This window comes from Schistocerca nitens, chromosome 4 (assembly GCF_023898315.1).
Source record: "Schistocerca nitens isolate TAMUIC-IGC-003100 chromosome 4, iqSchNite1.1, whole genome shotgun sequence".
Classification (NCBI taxonomy): Eukaryota; Metazoa; Arthropoda; class Insecta; order Orthoptera; family Acrididae; genus Schistocerca; species Schistocerca nitens.
In genome coordinates, this window is record NC_064617.1 from 385,700,632 (window position 1) to 385,716,593 (window position 15,962).

The 15,962-nt window shown below is 40.1% G+C and overlaps 1 protein-coding gene across 3 annotated transcripts in view; it reads left to right on the top strand.

Moving 5' to 3' along the window:
* The window catches only part of LOC126251431 (protein disulfide-isomerase TMX3), a 186,901-nt gene that overhangs the window by 156,304 nt on the left and 14,635 nt on the right, over positions 1-15,962 (top strand). The gene's annotated exons all lie outside the window — the stretch shown is intronic.

The window sequence follows — 15,962 nt, forward strand, 5'->3', positions numbered from 1 at the left end:
ATCTTGAGTCTATCCTCCACTTGTCACTTGGATCCTCCTGTGTGATAGTTATTTGTACTTTTGATCTTGTACACTTGATAAGGATTAACACTTTCTGAACAACTGTTACTAACAGTTTTTGTTTGTCTCCAAGAAGTCAGTGGCAAATTTAGTCCTCCAGTCCAGTGAGACATAAATAATCCAATGGAATGGCATCATAATGGGTATGCAACAGCCACAACATCTGGAAAACTCGCAAAAGATACTTTTCATCAAACTTTCGACAAAGTTTTGTGAGCTTATGTAAAAATGGAGCTGTTTCTGTACATTCTTGGCTCATGGGATGGACAAAGCTATAGCTCCTTATGTGATGGCCTGGTCAGCAATAAAATCAGAATAGCGATGTGTTAGTTTAAAGTAATTATGTCAAAGTGTACGCCGTTCTTTCATCCCTGTGAAGTATACTTTTACCGATAGGTGAAGAATTGCAGAAGTGCCTTATTCTCCTTACGTAGCAAACAAATGTAAATCACATGTAGAAGCAATGCAGTTAATAAAATAAACACCTATATCTGTTACCAACTGTAGGATCCAGCTGTCAAGAAACTACTTTGATATGCTTATTTGCCATGAAATTGTCACCTGATTGATAGGTATTTAGCATTTGAAACTATAGTATGTTACTGTGATGTTTTCTTTTCCAAATTGGTTGTGGTGCTTTCAGTTTCTATAGATGTTTTTTAAGATAGTGGATATCATCATGCAGAATTTGAAATACTAGATTTTGTATGTTTTTCATACAAGGTTATATAAGATATATGATGATAAAATCAAATTTTGATAAGATTTGAAATGCTTTCTTTTTTCTCAATAATTATATTGTATTTCTTGATGTCTCAAAAATGTTGCTGTCATTGGTGTAACTTACAGGGTAGGACAGAAGGCTGAGTTGGATTTAACATGTAAATAGCTTGGTTAGTTGTGAACCAGTTTTATTGATATTCCATTCAGTCAGTGTTTAACATGTGGAGATTGTGTATGGATGACAACTTCCTTCAAATGACCTCCATTTGCAGTTTCACAAAGTTGTGCTCTTTCAATTGCATTATTCACTACAGTGATTAAGATCTGAGGGATTAATGCTTGAATTTTGCATGGATATTCCCCTTGAGCCACTGAAGTGTAAGCAGTTTGTTCACGTACACACATTCATTAAGATATCCCCAGGGCCATAAGGTCAGGGGATCATGGCAGCTAGTTAACATGGGAATTTTTTGAAATAATCTGTTCACTGAACAGTTGCCTCAGAAGGTTCATTGTGGCTCTGGCCTATGGTAAGTTGCCCCATCCTGCTGAAACCACATTTCAGGATGATTTTCTATTGCAGGGCATCAAAATTTATCAATCACATCCCGATGTATCTCACCAATAATTGACAAACTGCCACCATTATCAGTTTTGAAGAAGGAAGGCCCGATAACTTTGTGCAAGGTACCCCACACCAATCTGTGCACATTATATGCTGTAGTTGGCACTGATGAATTATCTTTGGGTTTGCTTTACCCCAGAACCTACACTTCTGTTTATTGATGAAGCAATTTGAATGGAAATGAGCTTTGTCTGCCATGGTAAGTTGACAAATAAATTCATTGGTTCCTCTGGGGAATTCTGGAGTGCAAATTGCAAAATTTCAGTGCAGTTTGTGGTGCACTGGCCTCAGTTCCTGCACTAACTGTATTTTTCATGGAAACATTGCTAAATCATGTTTTAAAATTCTCCTTAAGTGTTTTAGGGCATCCCTAATTCCCTAGAACATCTCCTTATTGATGTTTCTGGTTCTTCACAAGGTAAGACAGAGTAATATGCAAGACAGAGATTTCTACTAAAACATCGTGCACAGATTAATACGAGTGAAAAGCTAAGTGCATTGTATGTAACAGAGGTGGGAGGGGGATTGTGAATAGTAGACGGGTCAGAGAATGAAAGATGTAGAAAAGTAAAATGGAGTGAAGAAAGAACTAGTTACTGGGAAGAAATGCTGATATGGAAGGAATTCATGTAAATTAAGGCCAGGTGGATGGCGAGAACCAAAGACATGTTGTAGCGCTAGTTTCCACCTGTGGAGTTCTGAGGAACTGGTATTTGGGGGAAGAATCCAGGTGGTGAAGCAGACACTGGGGTCATGGCTGTACCCCTCTTCCTTCCCCTTCAATTCTTCTGCCAGAAGAAGGAGCCACTGACTCTGAAAGCTTGTACAAATTTAACCATTTTTTGTATGCATGCTCCTACTGCTGCTTGGTGAGTAGATTTTTTTTATCTATCCAGTTACATTATAGAATAATAAACCTGTTGTTTTGAAAATAAAATTCCACTATTTTTAGTCATTCTTCCTTGGTGTAATTTATCATGCACAATCTCCAAGGCATCAGTTATGATATGCACCTGTAGCAGAAGCAACAGAACTGTTAGCAAACAAGATACATATGTGTCAAATCCTACTCTGCCTTCTGGCCCTCCCTTTACTTCCATGATGATAAAAGGAAAAAAAGTAAGATTGGGTGTGAATATATAACGCAAAAATTCAAATTGCGCTCTTGGCCACTATGCTACTGACTCGCTTGCTTTAATGCTGTGGATGCCAATTGGTGAAACAGCATCAAAATTTTCTCATTTTCTCAGAAACTATTGAGTGTTGGCACCTAAAACAAAAATAAGTTTTCCCTTTTTGACTCTGTATGACAGCAACCTATGGTGGATTCCCTTTGCCAGTGTTCCATTTTCGAAACAAGCAATATTACACTTGTCATTAGAATAGTCTGTCTCACCAATTAACATTTTGCTTAACGATTGCACATAGTACTGATATACATATAAATTATCAAATATATTTTGTGACAATTCAACTTCCACATGTGACATTCCTTTGTTAATATGCTTGTGCAATAACTTCACTATTCATAAATGAATCATTTATACATGGCCAGAGCATCAACTGCTAGTGATTAAAATTGACACAGCCATACAGTTTCATCAATCCCGTGAAACTCTTCTTTGCACTGCAAAAACTGTTAACTCACCCACCCCATAGTTGGCCAGCTCAACAGTGCTCTAAACTGAAACAAGGGTGTGTCACTGTTAACCATCTCCCTTGAATGCTCAGTTGTACAAACCAAATAAAATTAAAAAAATACACCATACTCTTATTCATATGTACTGGCATGGACTTGACTAATGTCTGAAGTAGTGCTGGATGGAATTGACACCATGAATCCTGCAGGACTGTCCATAAATCCATAAGAGTACAAAGCGGAGGGAGATCTCTTCTGAACAGCACATTCCATGGCATATGCTCAGTAACGTTCATGTCTGTGGAGTTTGGTGGCCAGTGGAAGTGTTTAAATTCAGAAGAGTGTTCCTGGAGCCACTCTGTAGCAATTTTGGATATATCGTGTCGCGTTGTCCAGCTGGAATTGCCCAAGTCCGTCGGAATGCACAATGGACATGAATGGATGCAGGTGATCAGACAGGATGCTTACATACATGTCACCTGTTAGTCATATCTAGATGTACCAGGGGTCCCATATCACTCCAACTGCAGACACTCCACACCATTACAGAGCCTCCACCAGCTCAACAGTCCCCTGCTGACACACAAGGTCCATGGACTCGTGATGATATCTCCATACCTGTACATGTCCATCTGCTCAATACAATTTGAAATGAGACTCGTCCGACAAGGCAACATGCTTCCAGTCATCAACAGAACAGTGTCGGTGTTGACAGGCCCAGGCGAGACGTAAAGCTTTGTGTTGTGCAGTTATCAGGGTACACGAGTGGGGTTTTGGCTCCGAAAGCCTATATCGATGATGTTTTGTTGAATGGTTTATACAGTGACATTTGTTGATGTCCCAGCATTGAAATCTGCATCAATTTGCGAAAGGTTTGCACTTCTGTCACACTGAGCAATTCTCTTCAGTCATCGTTGGTCCCGTTCGTGCAGTATCTTTTTACAGCCACAGCAATGTCTGAGATTTGATGTTTTACCAGATTCCTGATAGTCATGGCACACTCATGAAATGGTCACAAGGGAAAAATCCCCATTTCATCACTACCTCGGAGATGCTATGTCCCATCACTTGTGCCCAAACTATAACACCATGTTTAGACTCGCTTAAATCTTGACAACCTGCCATTGTAGCAACAGTAACCCATCTAACAACACGTGTTGTCTTATATAGACGTTGCTGACTGTAGTGTCATATTCTGTCTGTTCACGTATCTCTGTATTTGAATATTCATGTCTATACCAGTTTCTTTGGCACTTCAGTGTACATACAGGCATACATATGTAGCTACGTATGTGTGTATGTGCATGCATGCATTTGTTGGAAACTTATTGATATAAGTTAATGGATCTTAAAGATAAAAAGGTGTCTAATGGAACACAGTACAAGCTAAACTGTACAAAGATGCAAACATCTAAAATACAAGGAAGTTCAGAATTGGACCACTTGCTGTGCCAAAAACCACTGGTGTAGGCAGAGCTCTTGTATGCAGTGGTTCAGAGTGGATGTTATGTTCACGCAGGATACAGTAGTTGTACAGAAGTATTATGATACAGCAAATTCATTTGTATGTCGAAACATGGCAGATCATTGCCTAACTAGAGGACGGCCAAAGTTGGTTCAGAATGGGAAGTAGAATGCTGCTGCATATAACATCATTTCATACTTGGGGAGAAAAGTGTGTCAAAGGGAGCAGTGCCAAGACTGACCACATACTAGAAACAAGTGTCATGATTGTTGCATTGGAGTAAGTGCCTTAAGGGATGCAACCTGTGCGGCAGACTGGGTCAGGCATCTCTCATCAGCTTGGAAAAATTGCTGTGTATGCTTGGTTACTTTCAAGGTGCAATCCCTTCACAAAAAGAGCTATGGTGGATGTGGTCAGTGTGATGTCTGGCCTACGGTGAAGGACTCAGGAACATTAGGGAAGTTTCCTGTTCACAGATGAGACACAGTTTAGCCTGGATAGTGCTTCTTTCCATTTTTTAATGAGACACATCCCTGGGACATGTTCAAACCATGCTAATGTAATGGAAGGAGATTGTTTAAGCAGCACCAATGTTTTTGTTTGGAGCAGCTTGACATCAGGAGCATTTGTGCTGCTAGATATACTACTAATAGTAATATAACTTTAGTCTGCAGGGTTGTCATCATGCAACAGCATGAGTTCCTTATTTGTGGTCTTTGAAGCCCTTTGTTACATGTATAGATGATAATGCTTGACCACACAGGAGGGCTGGTCTGGTGGATGAGTCCTTGCAGCAGGAAGGTGCAACTTGTGTAGAGCAGCCATCTCATTCTCTAATCTTAAATTTATAAGTTGCAACAGACATTTTAGGTTTTGCAAACTGCAGCCCTAACATTGACTGACACATAGTGTGGAGACCCATTGTGCACATCACCATGGAACGACTTCACATCCCCTAGTGACATTCTGTACTCTGTCAGTGGAGGGGACTTACATTCGTTAATGAGTAGTTAGAATACACTTCTGTAACAACGTGTGTGTGTGTGTGTGTGTGTGTGTGTGTGTGTGTGTAATAGAGGGAAACATTCCACATGGGATATATAAAACAAAGATGCTGTGTGTGTTTTTTATTGTGTGTATCAACACACCAGCGCTTGGTAAGTTACAGAATCTTTGTTTTATATATATACACAGGAAACCAATTTCCTGTGACAACAGTGTGTTAGCCATTTTTCGAGTGTGTGTCCTGCCATGAGTGCAGGTTGGGTGGTGGCCAGTATAGTGAAGGTGCGGTACCACTGACCACTCGGAACGGTTTGTCGGTGGTGCCACATGGCGTTTCCAATGCTGTATTTAGTGCTCATCATATCGTAAACACTGACATAGACCATATTGATGAAGCCATCAGTGAAGTCAACCTAGCAGATAATCAAGAGGTACCTGTCACCAATCCATCTGTAAAATGGCATTGGGGAGGGGGGAGAGGGGGGGATTGCAGCTGCTCTACCAGGTTGATCAACTTTCCATGTATGATAGGTGGTTCTGAGGCAGCTTCACAGCAAGCACAGAGATGGTTACAGCCATCTCTGAAAATCAACAATATAATGTTGACCCTTACATTGTATTCATCGAAAGTGTACATAAAGAAAGAAGCATTGGGAGATTACATCCACGAATATAGGGAGCTGATACACTTGTATAAGCTGGATGTACAGATCTCTAATGGTGCTATGCAAATTACTTAGTCTGGCCATAACTGTGTCAAAATCAAATTATGCAGCAGTAGCTTCTAATTATATGTTGTTTTTGCACATGATTGTCTTGAAACATATTTAATAACATTCTTTAAGATAAAACTGAGAATAATAATAACTGAATTGTCACAAGAAAAAATATGGTTGTCATCTGGTACTCTGTCAAACAGCACACGAGGAAAGTCCAGGAAAATGGACAGATTAAGGAAATGTTGTGGACAGCATGTCTTGTAAGCTTCAAAGCACAGAAATGGTCCGACTTTGTGTGTATACATGGTGTGCACTATTATATTGAACGATACGCGAGACCTGTTTTGCAGTGCTCTAATTGCCTATTGTGTAATGACTCTAGTAAACACAGTTGTAATATGAAACACTGTGCTTACTCCTGAAAGATATTAATGAGCGTGAGTAGCACACACCTTCATTTTGTGTTCACTGATCAGTAGGGCATCTGTCTAATTTTAAAGTGTTTCCAGAGTATTTTCGACAGAGGAAAATTAAACAGTACCTGGCAATAGAAAGCATAACATGCCAGCAAGGAGCGTCACAAATAAATTTTGTAATGTATGCAGTCTCAGTCACAAAAAGTTTGGCACCTTCCCACCCATTTGTATACTTGCAGCTAAGTATGGCTAGTCACCTGATACATCCAAATGCCATAAAATCACTAAATGAAAGGAATAATCACTTCTCAAGTCAGCTGCTTCAACAAACACCCAAAGTTGTACAAATGTACAGCTGTATATACCAGTGAAAGGCATCACGTTTTTAACAGCTACAGAAGCAATAATGAACCAAATAGGGCATAGAAAGTGCAACAGAGAAATGCACAGGAAAGTGCACATTCAGTAACATGTCACGAGCACCTAATTGTTCAGTATGGCTTAATCAAAGCAACGTAATGTACCATGTAATAATAATTATAATAGCACTAAAGGATGGTGCACTTGCAGGATCGAGCTACAGTAATGTAGGAATTCATCACAGAATTGCCACTAAGTCTGGATCCAACAGTGACAGGATACATTGAGAATGTAATGCACTGGAATGCTCATTCTATTAAATGTAACAAACACAGCCTCCTACATATTTTATGCTCCAACCACATTTCATTATGTGTGATACCTGAAACATGTGTGGTTGCTGCCAAATGAATCCTTTCTGTGTCCTGGCTTTGATGCAATTCAAGCCGACAGAGATGATGATAAAGAGAGGAGTCCACTTCTTACAAGAAAGGGAATCCTGTATAAAATTCAAGGAGATGACAGTTAAGAAATACCACTTCAAGCTGCTGCAGCTACAATGTATATGAACAGGAATGAAGTAAACGAAATGTCGATTTACATATTGCAAAGGAAGCATGTCATAAACAACTGAGTATATTGTTTAATTTGATAGTGGTTCCAAAGATAATATTAGTTGATTTTAATGCTGTTCACCCTGATTGGGGCCCAGACCAAGAAAACATCGTCAGAAAAATAACTGAGATTGTCAACAATGTCATTTAACTATTTTAAATGAGTGTTCACCAATGATAAGTGAACCAAGCCAATGATTGAGTGCTGTAGGTATATGTTTGATGTCCCTGAGTTTAACACTAGACTCCACAATGGATGTAGTAAGAGAAACCCCTCTGATCTGATCATCTACCCGTCATTCTCAGATGTGGTGGAGGGGTGATACGTGCATCATTTGGTCATCCTATAAGAGGAGCATTTGGAAAGTATGCTGGAACAAGTACACTACAACACTTTCAGATAAGATGCATATGTTTTCAGCATGTGTAGAAACAAGAACAGACTATGCGAATTTTGTTGCTTATACTGCATCTACATCTACATCATACTCCGCAAGCCACCTAATGGTGTGTGGTGGAAGGTACTTTCAGTACCACTGTCTGGTCCCTCCAACCCTGTTCCACTCATGAATAGTGCATGGGAAGAATGATTGTCGGTAAGCCTCTGTATTGGTTCTAATTTCTTGAATTTTCTCCTTGTGGTCAATACGCGAGATGTGTGTGGGGGGGGGAAGTAATATGTTGTTCCACTCCTCCTGAAAAGTGCTATCCCGAAATTTCAGTAGTAAATCTCTTCGTGACACGCAACACCTCTCTTGTAATGTCTGCCAGTGGAGTTTGTATAGCATCTCTGTAACGCCCTCACGCCATCTAAACGATCCCAAGATGAAACATGCCGCTCTTCGTTGGATCTTCTCTATCTCCTCTATCAGTCCTACCTGATAAGGGTCCCAGATAGATGAACATTACTCAAGAAGCGGGCGAACAAGCACTTTATAAACCACTTCTTTCATGGATGAGTTAAATTTCCTTAAGATTCTTCTGATGAGTCTTAGTCTGGTGTGTGCTTTCCCCACTATCTGTTTTATGTGGTCATTCCACTGAAGGTCGCTCTGGATAGTTACACCTAGATATTTTATGGCAGACGCTGTCTCCAGCTGTTTGTCATCAATAGTGTAGCTGCTCAGTAGTGGATTTCTTTTCCTATGTATGTGCAATATGTTACATTTATTTATGTTCAGGGTCAACTGCCAGAGCCTGCACCATTCATCAATTCTCTGCAGGTCATTCTGCAAATTTTCTTACTACCTTCTGGTGTTGCTACTTTGGTATAGACAACTGCGTCATCTACGAATAGCCTTAAAGAGCATGTGATGCTTTCTACTAGATAAGAATATAATAGAGGGAAACATTCCACGTGGGAAAAATATATCTAAAAACAAAGATGATGTGACTTACCAAATGAAAGTGCTGGCAGGTCGATAGACAAACAAACAAACAAACACACACACACACACACACACACACACACACACACACACACATGTGTATGTTTGTGTTTGTTTGTGTGTCTATCGACCTGCCAGCACTTTCGTTTGGTAAGTCACATCATCTTTATTTCTACTAGATAATTTATATATATATAGTGTAAACAGCAATGGTCCTATCACACTTCCTTGTGGTACTCCAGATATTACCTTTACATCTGTCAATCTAGTTCCATTAAGAGTGACATGTTGAGTTCTAACTGCAAGGAAGTTGTGAATCCAATCACAAGTGTGCTCCGATACTCCATAGGCTCATACTTTTTTTTATTAAACGGCAATGTGGGACGGTGTCAAATGCCTTACTAAAATCAAGGAACATGGGATCAACCTGAGTGCCATTGTCCACTGCACTGTGGATCTCATGGAGGAACAGAGTGAACTGAGTTTTGCAGGATCTCTGTTTTCCAAATCCATGTTGTTTTTTGTAGAGGAGATGTTCATTTTCCAAAAACGTCATAATCCTGGAGCATAAAACATGTTCCATAATTCTACAACAGATTGACATCAATGATACAGGTCTAAAATTGTGTGGATCTGCCTAACGGCCTTTCTTAAAAACGAGAATGACCTGCGCTTTTTTCCAATTGTTAGCTACCTTTTGTTGCTCAAGCGATCTATGATAAATTACTGCTATAAGGAGAGCAAGTTCTTTTGCATAATCTTTATAGAATCTTATAGGTATCTACATCTACGTGATTACTCTGCAATTCACAATAAAGTGCCTGGCAGAGGGTTCAATGAACCACCTTCAAGCTATCTCTCTGCCGTTCCACTCTTGAACGGCACGTGGGAAAAATGAGCACTTAAATTTTTCTGTGCAAGCCCTGATTTCTCTTATCTTGATAATAATTTCTCCCTCTGTATGTGGGTGCCAACAGAATGTTTTTGCAATCGGAGTAGAAAACTGGTGATTGAAATTTCATGAGAAGATCCCGTCGCAGCGAAAAACACTTTGTTTTAATGTTTGCCACTCCATTTCACGTATCATGTCAGTGGGACTATCTCCCCTCTTTCGCAATAGTACAAACTGAGCCACCCTTCTTTGAGCTTTTTCGATGCCATCTGTCAGTCGCACGTGATGCAGATCCCACACTGCACAGCAATACTCCAGAACAGGGCGGACAGGCATGGTGTAAGCAGTCTCTTTAGTAGACCTGATGCTACTCAGATTGACTCCTATGATGTTAATACAGATCAGAAACAATAGAGGCCTATAACACTTCCTTGGGGAATGTTAGATATTACTTCTGTTTTACTCGGTGACTTTCCGTCTGTTACTACGAACTGTGACCTTTCCAACAGGAAATCGTGAATCCAGTCACACAACTGAGGCGATATTCCATAGGCATGCAGTTTTGTTAGAAGACACTTGTGAGGAACGGTGTCAACCCTTCTGGAAATCTAAAAATATGGAATCAGTTTGACATCCCCTGCCGATAGCATTCATTACTTCATGAGTATAAGAGCTATTGTGTTTCACGAGAATGATGTTTTCTGAATCCATGCTGATTGTGTGTCAATAAATCATTTTCTTCAAGGTAATAGACAATGTTTGAACACAGTATGTGTTCCAAAACCATACTGCATTAAACATTAGTGATATGGGCCTGTAATTCAGCGGATTACTCCTATTTCCCTTTTTGAGTATTGGTGTGACTTGAGCAATTTTCCAGTCTTTAGGTATGGAGCTATTGTATCAGCATACTCTGAAAGGAAACTGACTGGTATACAATCTGGACCAGACATTGCCTTTATTAAGTGATTTAAGCTGCTTTCCCTCTATATTTCTCATCTTGGCTGTTGTTGTTGATTTGAATTCAAAAATATTTACTTTGTCTTCTTGGGTGAAGAAATTTTGGAAAACTGTGTTTTATAGCTCTGCTTTAGTGGCACTGTCATCAATGACTTCACTGTTGTTGTTGCGCAGTGAAGGTATTGATTGTGTCTTGCCACTGGTGTGCTTTATGTATGACCAGAATCTATTTGGATTTTCTGCCAGATTTCGAGACGTAGTTTCGTTGTGGAAATTATTAAAAGCATCTAGCATTGAAGTACGCATTATATTTCAAACTTCTGCAAAACTTTGCTAATCTTGGGGATTTTGAATTCTTTTAAATTTGGCATGCCCCCCCACACCACCACCACCACCACCACCACCACCACCACCACCCCACCCGCCCCCCCATTGTCTGCAAAATCAATCTGATCCTTTTTGTGTATTATGGGGGATCAGTACCACCACTTACTAATTTATGTGGTATGTATCTCTCAATCACTGTCGTTACTACCTCTTTGAAATTATTCCACGTCTTTTTTACGCTTGTGTGATCAGATCGGAAGGACTAGAGACTCTCTCTTAAGAAGACATTAAGAGCATTTTTATCAGCTTTTTTAAATAGATGTACTTCGCATTTCTTTTTGATGGTTGTAGGTGTTACGGTATTCAGCCTACCAGCAACTGCCTTGTGGTCACTAATCCGTGTATTCATCATGATACTCCCTATTTGTCCAGGATTATTTGTTGCTAAGAGGTCAAGTATGCTTTCGCAACCATTTACACTTCGAGTGGACTGATGAACTAATTGTTCAAAATAACTTTCTGAGAAAGCATTCAGTGCGCAATTTTGGATGATGTTTTATGCCGCTGACTTTAAACGTATAATTTTTCCAGCATATTGAGGGTAGATTGAAATCACCAGTGACTATAACTGTATGAGTGAGGTACCTATTTGAAATGAGACTAAAGTTTTTTTTGAACTCTTCAGCAACTATATCTTCTGATTTGGGGGTCGGTAAAAAGATCCAATTAATAGTTTAGTCCGATTGTCAAGTATAACCTGTACCCATACTATTTCACAGGAACTATCTACTTCAATTTCGCTACAAGGTAAACCACTTCTAACAGCAATAAATACTCCACCGCCAATTTATTTAATCTATCCTTTCTGAACACTATTAGATAATTTGAGAAAATTTCGCCCGAACTTATTTCCGGCTTTAGCCAGCTTTCTGTGCCTATAACTATTTGAGCTTCAGTGCATCTGGTCCTGATGCCTTTCCACTACTAAGCGATTGTAGCTTCATTTCAATTCATGATGAGTTACCTCAATATCTGCCATTTCAACATTCCTAAAACAATTAAAAGGAGGGTAGTGTTACCATCTTTTGCAGTGAAACAACTTCGGAAGACCGAATTCAGTATTTCAGCCTTCTCTGTTATCTTCCGTGTCGGTGCCAGCGTGGTCGCTGAGAGAATGAAAAGATGATAATTGACTCACTTACTGATTTTATATACGACCAAAATCTCTTAGGATTTTGACTCATGTCAGTTGACAACATCTTGCTTTCAAAATCATTGAACGCTTCTTTCATTGCTCTCCTTATACTCATTTTCGCTTCGTTCAGCTTTTGTTTGTCAGCTAGGTTATTACTTCTTCTGAATCTGATATGAAGTGCTCTTTGTTTATGTAGTCCTATTCTAACATGACTATTAAACCATGGTAGATCTTTCCCATCCCTTAAAACCTTACTTGGAACACACTTTTCTAGGGCATATTAAACAGTGCCTTTGAATTTTTTCCAATTGTTCTCCCCATCTTCTTCCTCATCACCGAATATTTGATGCTGACTGCTGAGATATTCTGAAATTTGTATCCTGTCACCCTTGCTGAGAAATTATATCTTCCTACCTTTCTTAACATTCCTTGTAGGACCCGTCGTCATAGATGCTGTCACAACCTTATGATCACTGATACCTTCCTCTACGTTAACTGATTCGATAAGTTCAGGTCTGTTTGTTGCCAGGTGGTCTAAGATGTCGCCCTCATGAGTTGGTGCTCCATCTGCTCAAGGTAATTTTCGGACAAGACATCCAGAGCAATGCCACACGAATCCCTGTTTCTGGCACCAGTTTTGATGGCATAACACTCCCAGTCTATACCTGACAAGTTTAAGTCACACCCTATTACAATGGCATGATCCAGAAAATTACTAATGTTGTTCTGCAATTTCTGTCTGAAGCACTCTAGAACTACAGATCTTGACCTAGGTGGTCTGTGAAAGCATCCGATCACCATTTTTGACCATTCTTTGATACTCAGTTCCACCCAGATCAATTCACATTCGGAATCTGTGGTAACCTCTGTAGATTTTATCGAATTTTTTACTGCAATGAACACACCGCCACCATTGGCGACTAATTTATCCTATGATAAACATTCCAATCTGAACTGAGGACTTTGTTGTCATTGACAGCTGGTTTCAACCAGCTTTCTGTTCCCAATACTATCTGTGCATTATAACCTTCAGTAAGCAATACTAATTCTGGGACTTTTCCGTGGATGCTCCTGCAGTTTACTAAAAAACTTACAGAAGAAACTGCAACAGTATCTGTTCCACAAAATAAACATTTTGTTCCAAAAACGAAAAACAGTACCAGTTTGATGGATGAGGAATCCAATAGTGCATTGCTGGAAAGAAGGGAAGCATCAAAACTGTACAGAAGGCATGCTTTGGAAGAAAATTACATAAATTGCAATAGACTGTATTGTACTTCAGTATGTCCTTAAATAGATTATACTTGTCATTGTTTTGGGTCAGCTCTGGAAGTGTCTAAGACAATTAGACAAATGCCAGCACAAAGGGTTTAGATTGTGCCTGTCAACACTGACTACCACTCTTTTAGTTGAAGCAAATGAGCATCCCCTATATCTTTGTTTTGACTACCTAAATGTGAAATTTTTATTCGCACTGTTACTGTTCACGTAAGATCAGATATTGTAAGACATCTGTACCTTAGTGGAGTCATGCTGTATGTCCGGACACTGGATCACTAAGTGTCTTCATCGTCTTGTTGCTCCACACATGGATACCCATTTCTCAAATGAAGCATTTGCTCACAAGAATTATTCTGTTTTGAAGCAGACAGCTGTATCTGTGTATTGGAAGCACAAGTTGTAATTGACCTGTCCTTTTTTTCTGTGGCTTTTCAAATAATTGCATATTGGCGAAACATGTTTTGACCATCTACTGATGCTTTGAAGAATAAAGAGGAATGTCATTGTGCTTACTGGGATTGCAGCTGTCATATTGGAATGAAATTCAAGGAACTCATGATAATGAAGGCTAATCTTTTGGCATTCTTCAAGCCTTTCAATATGCTGAGAAGCACTTTGGCTCTGAGTTTGTTGTCCTTTCTGATTCCAGGTCAACACTGGACTATTAAGAGATCTGCACAGTGGAACATACAACCGTCCAATACCATTTGACATCATGACTCTGATGTTACAGATTAGAAATAGGGATCAGAAATTTACCATGTGCTGTGTAAAAGCACACTGTGACGTACTTGGCAGTGAAACAGCAGACAAGCTAGCCAAAGTAGTTGTCTATGACTGAGTGAAGGGGGGACTTGGAATTACCATCTACATATCCTTTAAATTTTAACAATTGGAGAGAAATGGAGCACAGACCACCAAATACAAAGGCAAAGATTACAAGCCAAAATGAATTCAGTGGCCAGTCCTAACATCTGAGTCTCACATTTTTTGGCAGCACAAACAGATAAAATACTGCAAGGCATCTCCTTCAACTTCTGGCTGCTGTTGCTGACATGTCACCATAGTGCTTTGCTTGAAAGACTTGAGAATACATTTTCTTTTATATACCTCGAAAGAACAGCTCTATTTTTAATATACGAGGGCAGTTCAATAAGTAATGCAACACATTTTTTTTTCTGAAACAGGGGTTGTTTTATTCAGCATTGAAATACACCAGGTTATTCCCCAATCTTTTAGCTACACAACACTATTTTTCAACGTAATCTCCATTCAATGCTACGGCCTTACGCCACCTTGAAATGAGGGCCTGTATGCCTGCACGGTACCATTCCACTGGTCGATGTCGGAGCCAATGTCGTACTGCATCAATAACTTCTTCATCATCCGCGTAGTGCCTCCCACGCATTGTGTCCTTCATTGGGCCAAACATATGGAAATCCGACGGTGCGAGATCGGGGCTGTAGGGTGCATGAGGAAGAACAGTCCACTGAAGTTTTGTGAGCTCCTCTCGGGTGCGAAGACTTGTGTGAGGTCTTGCGTTGTCATGAAGAAGGAGAAGTTCGTTCAGATTTTTGTGCCTACGAACACGCTGAAGTCGTTTCTTCAATTTCTGAAGAGTAGCACAATACACTTCAGAGTTGATCGTTTGACCATGGGGAAGGACATCGAACAGAATAACCCCTTCAGGGTCCCAGAAGACTGTAACCATGACTTTACCGGCTGAGGGTATGGCTTTAAACTTTTTCTTGGTAGGGGAGTGGGTGTGGCGCCACTCCATTGATTGCCGTTTTGTTTCAGGTTCGAAGTGATGAACCCATGTTTCATCGCCTGTAACAATCTTTGACAAGAAATTGTCACCCTCAGCCACATGACGAGCAAACAATTCCGCACAGATGGTTCTCCTTTGCTCTTTATGGTGTTCGGTTAGACAACGAGGGACCCAGCGAGAACAAACCTTTGAATATCCCAACTGGTAAACAATTGTGACAGCACTACCAACAGAGATGTCAAGTTGAGCACTGAGTTGTTTGATGGTGATCCGTCGATCATCTCGAACGAGTGTGTTCGCACGCTCCGCCATTGCAGTAGTCACAGCTGTGCACGGCCGGCCCGCACGCGGGAGATCAGGCAGTCTTGCTTGACCTTGCGGCGATGATGACACACGCTTTGCCCAACGACTCACCATGCTTTTGTCCACTGCCAGATCACTGTAGACATTCTGCAAGTGCCTATGAATATCTGAGATGCCCTGGTTTTCCGCCAAAAGAAACTCGATCACTGCCCGTTGTTT